Genomic DNA, 8976 nt, shown 5'->3' with positions numbered 1-8976 from the left:
AAGGGAAAATGTAATAGGTAAGGTTAAGTATAGTACATCTGATTAATATAAGATACATCACAAACAAATCCCTTCCTGCCAAACTATTACAGATAACATATACTATCCAGGTAACAATAAACATGTATAGTGAGCTCAATGTCAAACCACAGTAAACATGAGCTATCAAACAAATCTATGACTACTAATCCTCCCCAGGATGCAACCCCCCCACAACAAGTTGACCAACTTCCGGGTACCTATTTATTGCTAGATGAACAGAGGCATTAGGTGATAGGAAATGTCCAAAACGATTTCTGTCTCCACCTGGGGACAGAAATCCCCACCTGGGATTCTAACCCGGGATTTCCTACTGAGAGTGAAGAATGAACCCAATTGTACTTTTGAGAATATGACCATTATAAATTGCCAGATTGTGTTTTAACATAGGACCTTACCTAAGCTTAGCAAATACTTGCATTAATGTGCCCAAAAGTCCCTGAAAATGGAGATAAAACAGGGTAACAACTAATTCCAATGAAGATCAATAGAAATTTCAATCAGCCTAACCTGCCAAACATAAAATAAATCAAATTTTTGAGATCATGAATTCAACAGTATCAGGCAAGGTTAGGATAATTTAGCAGAGCAGGAACGGCTAATTAACCAAAGCAATTTTAACGTCTCAAAATGAAAAACAAGATTTTATGTGGTGAAATAACACAGCATGGGGATGAAACCCATGGCTTTTAACAAAAATGAGTAGACTAACCAATGGAAAAATTCACTGATCATTAAAAGGCTTAATGTCATATAATGACAGTGCTTGGGACAGGCTAGTATCTAATTAAGTGACTGTACAAATCCTAGGCTTTGGCAAGAAGGACCTATATAATCCTAACAGGCACCCTGTCTACATTCGCGGCACACAATCGATCATCCTGGGTTTGATTCCCAGGCCGGACAGAAATGGTTGGCATATTTCCTTTGACCTGATGCCCCTGTTCACTGAACAGTTAATAGGCAACCATGGGTTAGGAAAGTGTTGTGGGTTGCTTCCTTAGAAAAATCTGTAATTGAACCCAGGTGGAACCTTGATACAAACTTTAGCTCAGGCTTCCTATCTCCAACAATGGGAATTATTATTATTATTATTATTATTATTATTATTATTATTATTATTATATCTAATTTTATGTTGGCAAAAGATGGCTTACATTACCAAAATGTAACTGTGAATGATGACTTCTAAATCACAAATTTATATTGATGTTCCACAAGGCAGTATACTTCGCCCTCTTCTCTTGAATACTGTATATCAATGACCTGCAGAATATCACCCAATAGTCCAAGCTAACACTAATGCACTTGCTGATGACATGATCTTAATTCATTTTGTTTTATCAGGGGGACAGGCACCCAGGACATAAAGCACTAGAAGGCTTTATGTCCTGATTCTGTTTATAAAATGTTCCTCGATTTGAATTTACACAACAAATTTGCAATAGTTTCCTATGTGCTCTTTTTCAAATAAATATTTATGTTCATCCAGCCCTCGGATAACTGCGTCAACATCAGCGTAAAACAACTTCAAGACATTACACACAAAGTCTCAACTAAATATTAAGGAGTAAAGCAATACTATCTGACTAGAAGTTCACTTAAATAAGTGGATGAACAAAACAACATCTTAAGTAATAGCACTTTACACTTCATAAGCTAGGTCAATAATAGATGAATAGCACAAGCAAACACACACACACTCATCATTAATAAACCACATACAATCTCTCCAGAATATGTAAGGAAGCTCGCCCAAGAGTTACAGCCCTATGACAAAGTCCTACACCAAAGATTACTTAGCAAATTACCAGTTAGTTTTAGTTTAGTTCATTTATTATGCACCCCATACCCATCTTGTGGGCAGTAGTGGAAAGGGTTACACACACACATAATGGGCTCAGGGACTGAACCTCACAATTCATTTAGCTAAGCAAGTTACAATCTTGATGAGCTAGTTACAAAATTCAATATAACCAGAAAGTTGTATTAAGAGAAGTGAGATTACTGGAGGCGGCGGCGGCGGCGAGCACCAGCCCAACAGCTGACTGGCCAGCCACCACCTCCCCAGACACTCTCCCTCCACACCTCTCACCACTCTCCTCGTGCCTCTACCTTTACCCCCACTATCATCACCACTTCTTCTCGTCCACATACTCTACAATTATCACCATAAAACTGCAGTTAGTGCACATAATCAGTCAGTGACAGTCAGAGGCACTCGGGACACTGGTTAATGACAGCACCTGTCCTGATTAACTCAACAATCCATCTTCCACTCTAGACTTGCCACTGCGCTCACGTTTCTGTTTAAACACGCACCACTATAGCTCTTGCCTGATTAACACAGAAGGGTTTAATCTCAAAAGAAACACCAAAATGGTACACTAAACAGGAAATCGTTTCGAGGGCTTCCATTTGTACGCCACCTTATCACACAAACCTTCCTGAGTGGCTAAAGATAATTATATGCAGTAATGAGGTGAAAGCTCAGTCAATACCTGACAACGAAATAATTATTTTCCTTCTTACCGCATTTCTCGACCCCCTGCAGGAGTTATACGGCTAAAATTGACGGACCACCCCCTCCCAAGACCTCCCCACTAAGCCAAAACATAACCTCACGTCAATATTTCTATACTTGTCGTTCTTCTGTTATCGCGGCCCGAGGTATTTTCCAAGAGTTCAACTATTTAATGGTCTCATATCTGACGAAAAATCCATTCCGATAGATAATAAGTCCAAATTAAGCACAAATGCTAATTGTTTTACTCACTCTCTCTCACAGATCAGAACGAAAATGGCGTCTATTTAGCGCATGCGCAGCTGAGTCACTTCATGAAACACTACGGTAGAAGGAACATGGCTATTAACACAACCAGTAATTCCTTAAGTTTCCCATCATATATGCTAATAATTTCTCTCTATCGCTTTAATCTCATTGAAATTTATTTCAGCTTTACATTTTCATCGTAACGAGAAATCAAAATATTTTCAATCGCTACAAAAATGATGATATTTGTACGAGCAATAGACCATATTATATATATATATATATATATATATATATATATATATATATATATATATATATATATATATATATATATATATATATATATATATATATATATATGTCGTACCTAATAGCCAGAACGCACTTCTCAGCCTACTATTCAAGGCCCGATTTGCCTAATAAGCCAAGTTTTCATGAATTAATGTTTTTTCGTCTACCTAACCTACCTAACCTAACCTAACCTAACCTAGCTTTTTTTGGCTACCTAACCTAACCTTACCTATAAATATAGGTTAGGTTAGGTTAGGTAGGGTTGGTTAGGTTCGGTCATATATCTACGTTAATTTTAACTCCAATAAAAAAAAATTGACCTCATACATAGAGAAAAGGGTTGCTTTATCATTTCATAAGAAAAAAATTATAGTAAATATATTAATTCAGAAAAACTTGGCTTATTAGGCAAATCGGGCCTTGAATAGTAGGCTGAGAAGTGAGTTCTGGCTACTAGGTACGACATATATATATATATATATATATATATATATATATATATATATGTCGTACCTAGTAGCCAGAACTCACTTTTTGGCCTACTATTCAAGGCCCGATTTGCCTAATAAGCCAAGTTTTCCTGAATTAATATATTTTTTCTAATTTTTTTCATACGAAATGATAAAGCTACCCATTTCATTATGTATGAGGTCAATTTTTTTTTATTGGAGTTAAAATTAACGCAGATATATGACCGAACCTAACCAACCCTACCTAACCTAACCTAACCTATCTTTATAGGTTAGGTTAGGTTAGGTAGCCGGAAAAGTTAGGTTAGGTTAGGTTAGGTAGGTTAGGTAGTCGAAAAAGCATTAATTCATGAAAACTTGGCTTATTAGGCAAATCGGGCCTTGAATAGTAGGCCAAAAAGTGAGTTCTGGCTACTAGGTACGACATATATATATATATATATATATATATATATATATATATATATATATATATGTCGTACCTAGTAGCCAGAACGCACTTCTCGGCCTAATATGCAAGGCCCGATTTGCCTAATAAGCCAAGTTTTCCTGAATTAATATATTTTCTCTAATTTTTTTCTTATGAAATGATAAAGCTACCCATTTCATTATGTATGAGGTCAATTTTTTTTTATTGGTGTTAAAATTAACGTAGATATATGACTGAACCTAGCCAACCCTACCTAACCTAACCTAACCTATCTTTATACGTTATGTTAGGTTAGGTAGCCGAAAAAGTTAGGTTAGGTTAGGTTAGGTAGGTTAGGTTGTCGAAAAACAATTAATTCATGAAAACTTGGCTTATTAGGCAAATTGGGCCTTGCATAGTAGGCGCAGAAGTGTGTTGTGGCTACTAGGTACGACATATATATATATATATGTCGTACCTAGTAGCCAGAACTCACTTCTCAGCCTACTATTCAAGGCCCGATTTGCCTAATAAGCCAAGTTTTCCTGAATTAATATATTTACTATAATTTTTTTCTTATGAAATGATAAAGCAACCCTTTTCTCTATGTATGAGGTCAATTTTTTTTTATTGGAGTTAAAATTAACGTAGATATATGACCGAACCTAACCAACCCTACCTAACCTAACCTAACCTATATTTATAGGTAAGGTTAGGTTAGGTAGCCAAAAAAAGCTAGGTTAGGTTAGGTTAGGTAGGTTAGGTAGACGAAAAAACATTAATTCATGAAAACTTGGCTTATTAGGCAAATCGGGCCTTGAATAGTAGGCTGAGAAGTGCGTTCTGGCTATTAGGTACGACATATATATATATATATATATATATATATATATATATATATATATATATATATGTCGTACCTAATAGCCAGAACGCACTTCTCAGCCTACTATTCAAGGCCCGATTTGCCTAATAAGCCAAGTTTTCATGAATTAATGTTTTTTCGTCTACCTAACCTACCTAACCTAACCTAACCTAGCTTTTTTTGGCTACCTAACCTAACCTTACCTATAAATATAGGTTAGGTTAGGTTAGGTAGGGTTGGTTAGGTTCGGTCATATATCTACGTTAATTTTAACTCCAATAAAAAAAAATTGACCTCATACATAGAGAAAAGGGTTGCTTTATCATTTCTTAAGAAAAAAATTATAGTAAATATATTAATTCAGGAAAACTTGGCTTATTAGGCAAATCGGGCCTTGAATAGTAGGCTGAAAAGTGAGTTCTGGCTACTAGGTACGACATATATATATATATATATATATATATATATATATATATATATATATATATATATATATATATATATATATATGTCGTACCTAATAGCCAGAACGCACTTCTCAGCCTACTATGCAAGGCCCGATTTGCCTAATAAGCCAAGTTTTCATGAATTAATTGTTTTTCGACTACCTAACCTACCTAACCTAACCTAACCTAACTTTTTCGGCTACCTAACCAAACCTAACCTATAAAGATAGGTTAGGTTAGGTTAGGTAGGGTTGGTTAGGTTCGGTCATATATCTACGTTAATTTTAACTCCAATAAAAAAAAAAATGACCTCATACATAATGAAATGGGTAGCTTTATAATTTCATAAGAAAAAAATTAGAAAAAATATATTAATTCAGGAAAACTTGGCTTATTAGGCAAATCGGGCCTTGAATAGTAGGCCAAAAAGTGAGTTCTGGCTACTAGGTACGACATATATATATATATATATATATATATATATATATATATATATATATATATATATATATATGTCGTACCTAGTAGCCAGAACTCACTTCTCAGCCTACTATTCAAGGCCCGATTTGCCTAATAAGCCAAGTTTTCCTGAATTAATATATTTACTATAATTTTTTTCTTATGAAATGATAAAGCAACCCTTTTCTCTATGTATGAGGTTAATTTTTTTTTATTGGAGTTAAAATTAACGTAGATATATGACCGAACCTAACCAACCCTACCTAACCTAACCTAACCTATATTTATAGGTAAGGTTAGGTTAGGTAGCTAAAAAAAGCTAAGTTAGGTTAGGTTAGGTAGGTTAGGTAGACGAAAAAACATTACTTCATGAAAACTTGGCTTATTAGGCAAATCGGGCCTTGAATAGTAGGCCGAGAAGTGCGTTCTGGCTATTAGGTACGACATATATATATATATATATATATATATATGTCGTACCTAATAGCCAGAACGCACTTCTCAGCCTACTATTCAAGGCCCGATTTGCCTAATAAGCCAAGTTTTCATGAATTAATGTTTTTTCGTCTACCTAACCTACCTAACCTAACCTAACCTAGCTTTTTTTGGCAACCTAACCTAACCTTACCTATAAATATAGGTTAGGTTAGGTTAGGTAGGGTTGGTTAGGTTCGGTCATATATCTACGTTAATTTTAACTCCAATAAAAAAAAATTGACCTCATACATAGAGAAAAGGGTTGCTTTATCATTTCATAAGAAAAAAATTATAGTAAATATATTAATTCAGGAAAACTTGGCTTATTAGGCAAATCGGGCCTTGAATAGTAGGCTGAGAAGTGAGTTCTGGCTACTAGGTACGACATATATATATATATATATATATATATATATATATATATATATATATATATATATATATATATATATATATATATATATATATATATATATCCAAGAAGATCATATGAAACTATACATAATAATAATAATAATAGGTTGCACGAATAGTGAAATAAAAAGATAGGCTATAATTACAAAACCCTGACAGTTCACAGCTAACTGTAATGAGCAGTGGACAGTGGAGAGAATCTATATACACTTAATTTTCTAGCACTCTTAACACTTAATTTTCTAACACTTTTTTCTAGCCAAACACAATATACTTAGCTCTTGTCAATATGGCTTCAGACTTAAAAAAGCACTAACGATGCACTTATTAGTATGATTAACTTGATTCACGCAGCTCTTGATAAAAATGAGTTCCCTGTTGGATTATTTGTGGACCTGCGTAAGGTTTTTGACACTGTCAACCACCAAAACCTTCTTCTTAAATTACATCATTATGGAGTCAGAGGACACTCCCTGCAATACCTCAAATCTTATATTACTGACAGGCTCCAGTATGTTTCTGTGAATAATACAATTTCTCCCACCCTACCCATCAACATTCGTGTTCCTCAGGGCAGCATACTTGGCCCTCTCCTCTTTCTCATCTACATTAATGACCTTCCAAATGCCTCCCAACACCTCAAACCAATTCTATTTGCTGACGACACAACCTTCATTTACTCCAGTCCTGACCCCCTTGCTCTAAATGCCATAGTAAATACTGAGCTAGAGAAAGTCCATCTTTGGCTAACTGCCAACAAACTCACCCTTAACATTGACAAAACGTTCTATATTCTGTTTGGCAATAAATCCTCCAATCAAATAAATCTCAAAATAAACAATACCCAAATTTGTAACAAATTAGATGGCAAATTCCTTGGCGTTCTCATCGACCACAAGCTGAATTTCCAGGGACACATTCTAAATATATCAAAAAAAGTTTCAAAAACTGTTGGCATTCTTTCTAAGATCAGATATTATGTACCCCGCCCTGCCCTGGTGACGCTCTATTACTCTCTCATTTATCCTTATCTTACCTATGGTATTTGTGTTTGGGGTTCTGCTACCCAAAATTATTTACGTCCTCTAATTACTCAACACAAAGCTGCTAATAGAACAATATCTAACTCTGGCCCCAGACATCACTCAGTACCCTTACTCAAATCTCTGAATATGTTAGATATTATGTCACTGCACATTGATCCTCTTATGTGTATTTTATATAACTGTAATGTCAATCATGACCTTAAAATTTTCCTAGAAAGTTGTAACAGAACCCATGGGCACCACACCAGAAACAAATACCTTTTTGATATTCCAAGAGTACGACTTAATCAAACTAGAAATGCTCTACAAATCAAGGGACCCAGAATGTGGAATGACCTTCCCAATCATGTCAAAGACTGTACCTCTCTCAACCAGTTTAAGACGAAAACTAAGTCCTACCTAATTACCTCAATGTAATCTACCCAACCCTCAAATGACGTTAATGACCTGAAATAAATATCTCTTTGATATCCGGGCCAGGGTCAAACTTAATCTGTGTAAACACTCTGTGCAAATTAAGGGACCTAGTTTATGGAACTCACTCCCTAGTGAATTGAAAAGCTGTCAAACTTTTGCCTCATTTAAAAACAAAACCAAAAAGTACCTAATTTCAACTTCGTAGTTTCCTACACTGAGCTTTAAATTTGCTCTGTATCTAGTGCTACCCAATCTCCCAATCTTTATGTACTTAATCCAAACAACTTTATCATTGTGTTCATTGTTGTCTTCTTTTATGTGCTAGCCATATGCTGTATTGTGCCTACTAATTTTTGTTAAACTACCATTCAAGCTGTCATTACAATCAATCTGAGCTACCTATGTGCTTTAATATACCTACAATTTTTTTTCCTGCTATGTAACTGTTATCATTTTTATAAATTTTGCAAGTATTTACCTACATAAAATTTTCTTAGATTAAGGACCTGCCCGAAACGCTGAGTGCACTAGTGGCTTTACAAGAATGTAATTACTATGCTATGTATCCTCACAATCCCAATGTACCTTCTTGTATATATATAAATAAAAATATGCTATCCTCTACATTATTAATACATACTTTACAGTTATACCTGTCACGGGGGGTGGGCCGGGGCTCTGCTAGCACTCAGCTGCTAGGGGCTCAAAAGGCCGAATACTCAGTCCCTCCGACTCCCGGGATTCACCGGAGTCTCCTTGGTCACACAGGAGAGGACCAACAATGCCCACCTCCGCAGGTCTTTGCTTCCACCACAAAAAAAGGGGTGCCACTGATTCACCCTGGAAGCCCTTCAGTCAAACACGGGG

General features: G+C 35.5%; 1 protein-coding gene across 12 annotated transcripts in view; it reads right to left on the bottom strand.

The window, feature by feature from the left end:
• Positions 1 to 2876, bottom strand: part of Tao (Serine/threonine-protein kinase Tao) — a 185353-nt gene extending 182477 nt beyond the window's left edge. For 4 of the 12 annotated variants that reach the window (XM_045741332.2, XM_045741355.2, XM_045741346.2 and 1 more), the window contains exon 1: positions 2816 to 2876. The gene's annotated coding sequence lies outside the window, so the exon portion shown is untranslated. Of the gene's footprint in view, positions 1 to 2571 lie in introns of all 12 variants that reach the window. The other 8 variants (XM_069329487.1, XM_069329480.1, XM_069329484.1 and 5 more) reach the window with 4 other exon arrangements.
• Between the last annotated feature and the right edge of the window lie 6100 nt (positions 2877 to 8976).

Source organism: Procambarus clarkii, chromosome 22 (assembly GCF_040958095.1).
Source record: "Procambarus clarkii isolate CNS0578487 chromosome 22, FALCON_Pclarkii_2.0, whole genome shotgun sequence".
NCBI lineage: Eukaryota > Metazoa > Arthropoda > Malacostraca > Decapoda > Cambaridae > Procambarus > Procambarus clarkii.
Note: the sequence above shows the minus strand (reverse complement) of the source record. Positions and strands in the feature narration are given on the sequence as shown.